Here is a 6,990-nt window from a genome sequence, read left to right as displayed (position 1 = left end):
AAAGCAAACAACATACTCCATACCTTTCATATAGCACTGATAACCTTCTATCTGCGTTTTCTGTAATGTTATTCCAAGTCAAATCCAATACTGTATGATTAACAATGAGGGACAAAAAGCTTTGCCAAGTGAGAATCAATTTGTTCATACAATGCATTCATCCATTATTTAATACTCATACTAATCATGTTTAAGAATTAAAAAGTAAGCAATCATATGTTTTTGTTTTCTTTTGGGATTAGTTTGAAAATTTTCATATGTATTGTGGTGCCAGGAGAAATACGCAGGTTGAGTAAATGATGAGGTAAAGTGTCAATTGTTACCAGCTGGAAATCTTTTCATATGAAGGTAATACTTACATGTGACATCCGCAGGATTTTGATTAATAGAACTCACACAAGAAGAGAAAATCTTCATCTGATTTTCCAGATACTTAGGCTCTGTAATGCTAATTTAAAAAACAGATTATCAGAAGAAAACATCTGGATAACTAAGTGAATGTCTTCCTCTTCTGATGGTCAAATTCCTAAAATCCACACCACTATACTCAGTTATACATTGGGCATCTAAACTTATACCTCATCATACTCAGAAGCAAATTATTTATCTCATCCTAAACACCTGTTTTTCCCCTATTGTTCCTATATTTCGCATCTCACAAAAAGATGCCACTATTTTTGCAGTTGATAAAGTCTAAAATTTGATTCTTCTACCTCTATTGTGTCTCACCTCTAATTAAGCCAGATGTTCTATGGTTCCTACATTATAAATAATTCTCTAACCATCCACCTTTCTGTCTCCACTAAATGTTCTGGCATAGATACTTCACCTATGTCAGAAGCAGATTCTTAACAAAGCTCCCTGTCTCCCACTTTTTCTTCTCTTCTCTTCCAAGCCATTCTCTACATCCCAGGGTGATTGTTTAAATATATAAATCCCTGCCCCAAACCCAGTGGGAGGTCCCCATTTCTTCCAGGTAAACAGGAGCCTTCGATAATAAGGTATGTGGGCTCTTTGTGCTTTAGATAATTGCTTCTTTGTCCACAGGGGTATCCCTTTATCGCAGGTAGGTCCAATATCCTATGCTTCCTTGCTTCTGAGTGTCTTCTTGTGCATTTCCTTTTCACTGCCTCCAATACCTTCTCCTATTTGCTGCTGGGCTTGTACTCTTTAGCTCTACGTGGGACGTCACTCTCTCTTATTTCCACGTTGGGGCCATATACCATTTCTTTGAGCTTCTAGCAATATATGTTTTCCCTCTTGAAATAATTATAACATTGTGAAACATTTTCTATTCATTCCTCTATATTTCTAACTAAACTGGAAGTTCCCAGAGGGCAAGAACTATGTCTTTCTTGTTCACTGTTGTGTTTCCACATCTAACGTAGTGATAGGAGCATAGCAAGCATTTAATAAATACTTGTTATATGAGTAATCCAAGAATGAATACTTATTAAGATTTCAGGAAAATAGCTACATTTCTAAAAAGATTTAAAAATATAAAGGCATAACGAAAGCAAACTGGGAACATTATTAAACAAAAGTATTTCTTCTTTGAAAATTAGAAATGGATGAAGGCAATCAAGGAAAATGTGCCTGAATTTTTTCCCAGTTTTTCACATCAGCCTATATATTGCCAGGGAAAGTAATAATTGGATGTTTTGTGTCTTCAGTTTGAATCTCTGTAAATTCATCTGATAATTTCTTGGCCTTTCCAGAAATATTAACAGCAAATATATATCTCTCAATAGATGGTCAGAAAGAAGGAAAATACCCCATAGCAGATCTGGATTGCTTTTGTAGGATCAGCAGTGGATTTAAAACTATACGTCGCTCCTTCTGTCTAAGGTCAGAAACGGGCTGTTCTGGATATGGTCTGATGCCTAATGCCACTGACCTTCCTGGCCTGAGAACTAATAACAGCTAACATATACTAAGACTTACTTTGTACCAAGGATAACCTTATTTATTCTTCACAACAACCCTGAGAAACGTATCGTCATTATGTAGATGAGAAAACTGAAGCTCAGATAAGTATCTTGTTCAATACCAAGTAGTTGAATTCAAATTATTGTGTTCAATAATGATGTATTCAACCATTAGGTACAGTATCTCCAGAAAGTTTCCATTACAATAAAAATATGTATTACCTGTAAGACGTACATCATTATAAAGAATTTCATAGTGTTATTTTGGCAGAAATTCAGTAACTAATTATATATGAGTAATAACTTTTTTTTTTTTTGGAGAATCCGAGTTTCCTTTACTAGAAATTTTAATTTACTATCTAATGAGGATTAGATCGAAACAAGTACCCTTTTATGCACGTAAACCCAGTTAGTAAGATTGCATACACTTATACCCAACCAACAGGTGCCTGGACAGAACTGAGTGAAGATATGTGCATCATAAACAGGGAAAAGGAAAGTCTTGCTGTTTCAGGCTGGAGACCAAGAAGCGCTCCGGCTCAACCACTTACTAGCTATGCCATCTGGGTCATGGTATTTACTTTTCCTCCATCTCCATTTCTTCATCAGTAAAATGGAGTGATGATAATAGGTCATGGAGATGTTATGAGGGTGAAGTGAAACTGTGCATGGAGTATGGATCCTGGAAGACCAGCCCACCTTACTAAAACAAATATCACGGCCGGGCACGGTGGCTCACGCCTGTAATCCCAGCACTTTGGGAGGCTGAAGCGGGCAGATCACGAGGTCGAGAGATCGAGACCATCCTGGCCAACATGGTGAAACCCTATCTCTACTAAAAATACGAAAAAATTAGCTGGGTGTGGTGGCACATGCCTGTAGTCCCAGCTACTCAGGAGGCTGAGGCAGGAGAATTGCTCTGGTACCTGGCGACAGAGCGAGACTCTGTCTAAAAATAAAAATAAAAATAATAATAAATAAATATGAGTAATATCTTAATGAACGCTCAATTATTTAATTTTTCTGGAGGGAGAGTTGTATTGCCCATGTTTAGATTTACATATTGAGTAGATTTTAGTTTAAAATATGTTAAGGAAATTAATTATAGATAACTCCTACATTTGTGAGCTGCACAGCAAATTATCCCGAAACTATTAGTGGCTTAAAAACACAATGACTTATTATTTCTCAAAATTATGTGGGCTGACAGGGTGGATTTTCCATAAGTCACCTGGACTTAACATGTGTACACCGCCTTAAATCTTCTAAAGGTCTTAATAAGGGATCTTAAACATAAACTCTGGATTTGATCTTTGGCCCATGCCTTATATCACCTTGAGAATCTTTTACTGGCTGATAATACTCGAGATGAAATATAGTTTCATTTTTCATCCCAGTAAGTCCTGGCCTTTCTATATTTCCTTTAGCATTCTGTTTATAAACAGAACAATTCCTTCACACATTTCTATCTTCACATAACTTGTTATATGCAGCTAGAAGAAGCCAAATGGCACTTTCAACATTTTATGTAGAGGTAAAGATAGCCAGATCTACAAAATCTGAGGTAGCCAGAACCTACCTCATTAGGTTCATTTTCTGTCCTTCACATTATTACCAGTCTTTTGCATTTTTTTCTCTGTAACATAATAAGGATCATCCTTCCTCTAACCTGCAAAACGTCTTGCCCATTTTCCTGAAAGCATTTCCTAGTAGATTTCTTGCTGCCTTTCAGTCTCTGTCTACCACTAACTTCCTAGCCATTGCCACGTTTTAGGTTTTTGAGTTTACAAAAACCCTACTTCTTTTTTTTAAAAAAAATCAACTTTTATTTTAGATTTAGGGGCTACCTGTGTAGATTTGTTACCTGGGTATATTGTATGATGCTGAGGTTTAGGGTACAATTGATCCCATCACCTAGGAACTGAGTGTAGTACCCAGTAGCTTTTCAACCCTTGTCCCCCTCCTTCTCTTTCTACTCTAGTTGTCTCCAGTTTTAATTGTTGCCATCCTCATGTCCATGGAATACCGAATTTGGATGTTTCACATCTTCAGTTTGTTAGTGAAAACATGTGGTATTTGGTTTCCTATTCCTGCATTAAATGCTTAGGATAATGTCCTGTAGCTGCATCTATTTCTCTGAAAAGAGCATTCTTTCTTTTTTTTTTTTTTTTGTTTGCGTTGTATTCCATGGTGTAATTTTTTCACATTTTTTTTATCTAATCTGCCATTGATGGTTGGTACCATGTCCACGCTATTGTGAATAATGCTGCAATGCACACCTGTGTGTCTTTTTGGTAGAATAATTTATTTTCTTTTGAATATATACACAATAATGGGATTGCTGGGTTGAATGGTAGTTTAAAGTTTTTTGAAAAATCTCTAAACTGCTTTCTACAGTGGCTGAACTAATTTACATTCCCACCAGCAGTGTATAAGCATTCCTTTTTCTTCACAGATTCACCAGCGATCTGCTGATTCTGACATTTTAGTAACAGCCATTCTGACTGGTATGAGATAGATCTCACTGTGGCTTTTATTTGCATTTATCTGATGATTAGAAATGTAGAGCATTTTTTAGTATGTTTGTTGGCCAAGTGTATGCCTTCTTTTGAAAAGGGTCTGTTTGTCTTTTGCCCCTTTTAAAATAGGGTTCTTTGGTTTTTGCTTGATCAATTGTTTAAGTTCCTTATAGATTCTGGATATTAGATCTTTGTTGGATGTATGCATCTATTTGCAATATTTGCAACTATTTTCTCCCACTCTGAAGGGTGTTTGTTTACTCTGTTGATAGTTTCTTTTGCTGTGCAGAAACTCTTTAGTTTAATATGGTCCCATTTGACAATTTTTGTTTAATTGCAATTGCTTTTGGGGATTTAGTCATGAATTATCTCCCAAGGCTGATGTTCAGAATGGTGTTTCCTAGGTTTTCTTCTAGGATTCTTACAGTTTGAGGTTTTAACTTTAAATCTTTAATCTATCTTGAGTTAATTTTTGTATATGGTGAAAGGTAAGGAAGGGTCTAGCTTCACTCTTCTGCATACGGCTACATAGCTATGCCTGTACCCTTTACTGAATAGGGGGTCCTTTTCCCATTGCTTAGTTTTATTCACTCTGCCAAAAATCAGGTGGCTGTAATTGTGTGGCTTTACTTCTGGAACACTCCATTTCTAAGAGCCTGAATTAGTTGGGGTTCTGTCAAGGAAACAGAATCAATTTGAGTATTGAGCATTAAGGGATTTACTACAAGACTGAGATCTTACATAATTTTTAGAGGATCTGGGGAAGTAAAAGTCTTGAATTAGTTGAAGGATCAGAAAAATCATCTTTAATCAGCTCTCCCAAAGCACTTGGCACAGGATGACAAGTTGGAACTCACATGCAGAATCTGAGATGCCAAGCAAGTCCAGCCACTGAAGTGGAACTAAGAAAGAGATGTGTGTGGTGAAATCTATTGGAACCTGTTACCACCTCTGCTGGTCCTCAGTTAAGCACTGGTTGGTGATCCTGGGGACACTGCTTGTCAGAATGTCCAGCAATTAGCATGAAAAGCTGGCTGTAGAATGATGTAGCACAAGGATGGCGTGGAAACCATCAGGCACATTTACAATGGACAATTGCTTGTTTCTTTGATAAGTGATTCTCAAATGAAGATTCCCAGATGCATTCTACTGCATTGAGAGTGCAGTAGAATGAGTTTCATGATGATATCCCATATCACCATGAACACCTTCCAAGAGTAATAGTTACTGAGAAGCTGATTTAGTTTTGTCTCAAATCTCTCGAAGTTTTCTTTGTCTGTGTGTCTCTCTCTCTGTCTGTTTCTTTCCCTCTTTATCTTGTCTAAACCAGCACCACACAGAGAAGGACATTCTGACAACATATGCTTCAGCTTAACCAAGTTGATAATAAAATGACCCAGCACTGGAGGGAAATAAATGTTTCCGTTGATGAAAGAATGACACTGTTTGATATCCTTTCTTATGCAGGTCTAGGATTTAAGCTGTGCTATTAGGTTCAGGCAGGGCCAAGGCCACAGTTATGTGCCTAACTACAAACAAGTGACCATAGTAGGATTCTGGGACTCTGGGACTTTTAGGATGTCAGGATTAATGCACAGGTACACATGACTAGCTGGGTTGGGAATTGCACTGATAAACATCCTATGCAGAGACTCCAGTGGATAGGTCATTCTTTCTTATGTCATGGTTTATATCATCTAGATCTCAATTTTTCTTATGTCCCAAGAGTTTTAGAACCACCTCCACCCTATACAGAGATTAGTTTTCTAAAACAGGTAATTCAATCATAACCATTTTCTGTAATGTTTTAGTACTTCCCTTTGTGAGACTGACAAAATATCTTGGACATAATAAATTCTGAATGTTTAACATGCTGAAAATCTAAGTGGAGAAAGAGCCAAAGATAAGAACAAGCCACATACCAGTCATAAGGAAATAGGCTAATCTATGTTTAACTTCAAAGGTAAACATAGAGTCAAAGGTGGGAAGAAAAATAAAAACCATCATAGACTAGCTACACACAGGAATTGAATAGGTGGCTGAGCTAAAGCCAGAGTGAGTGAGAGAATCTAGAAAAAGCTCCCGGAAGATGAAACAAGCTGACATCCATTTTTAGTAAGTAAAAATAACGTGATTCATAGGCAAATGAGTATAAAGGTCTGGAGTTTCTGCCTGCTACTTCTTAATTGGGTGACCTTGGATAGGTAACTAGACTGTTCTAGACTCCCCTAAGCCTCACCTTTTGCCTTTGTAAGATGGAGCTACTTCATGGGATTTTTGTAAGAATTAATTATTATACTACACGAAAAGTGCTTAGGGTAGCATAAAGTACTCAGTGAATGTTAATTGCTATTATTAGAGATTATGGTAGATAACATCAGTCTTTTCTAATGTCTTTTAAATGTTGTCAGAGTATAATATTCCTAATTTGTCCACTCATTCTCAGTGCAGTAGCATTATAGTCTTCCTCATCTGATGCTTGAGCCCTGTCAAGAGCTTCTTTTAACATAAATGGCTAGAGGTAGGCAGAATGGATAATTGTG

General features: G+C 36.9%; 1 long non-coding RNA gene across 1 annotated transcript in view; it reads right to left on the bottom strand.

The window, feature by feature from the left end:
* The window catches only part of LOC119474108, a 15,847-nt gene extending 10,395 nt beyond the window's left edge, over positions 1-5,452 (bottom strand). Inside the window, exon 1 of the long non-coding RNA XR_005203401.1 lies at positions 5,443-5,452. This is a non-coding gene — a long non-coding RNA (uncharacterized LOC119474108). The remainder of the gene's footprint in view (positions 1-5,442) is intronic.
* Between the last annotated feature and the right edge of the window lie 1,538 nt (positions 5,453-6,990).

This window comes from Cebus imitator, unplaced genomic scaffold, assembly GCF_001604975.1.
Source record: "Cebus imitator isolate Cc_AM_T3 unplaced genomic scaffold, Cebus_imitator-1.0 Scaffold212, whole genome shotgun sequence".
NCBI lineage: Eukaryota > Metazoa > Chordata > Mammalia > Primates > Cebidae > Cebus > Cebus imitator.
This window is presented reverse-complemented; position numbering and strand designations above follow the sequence as displayed.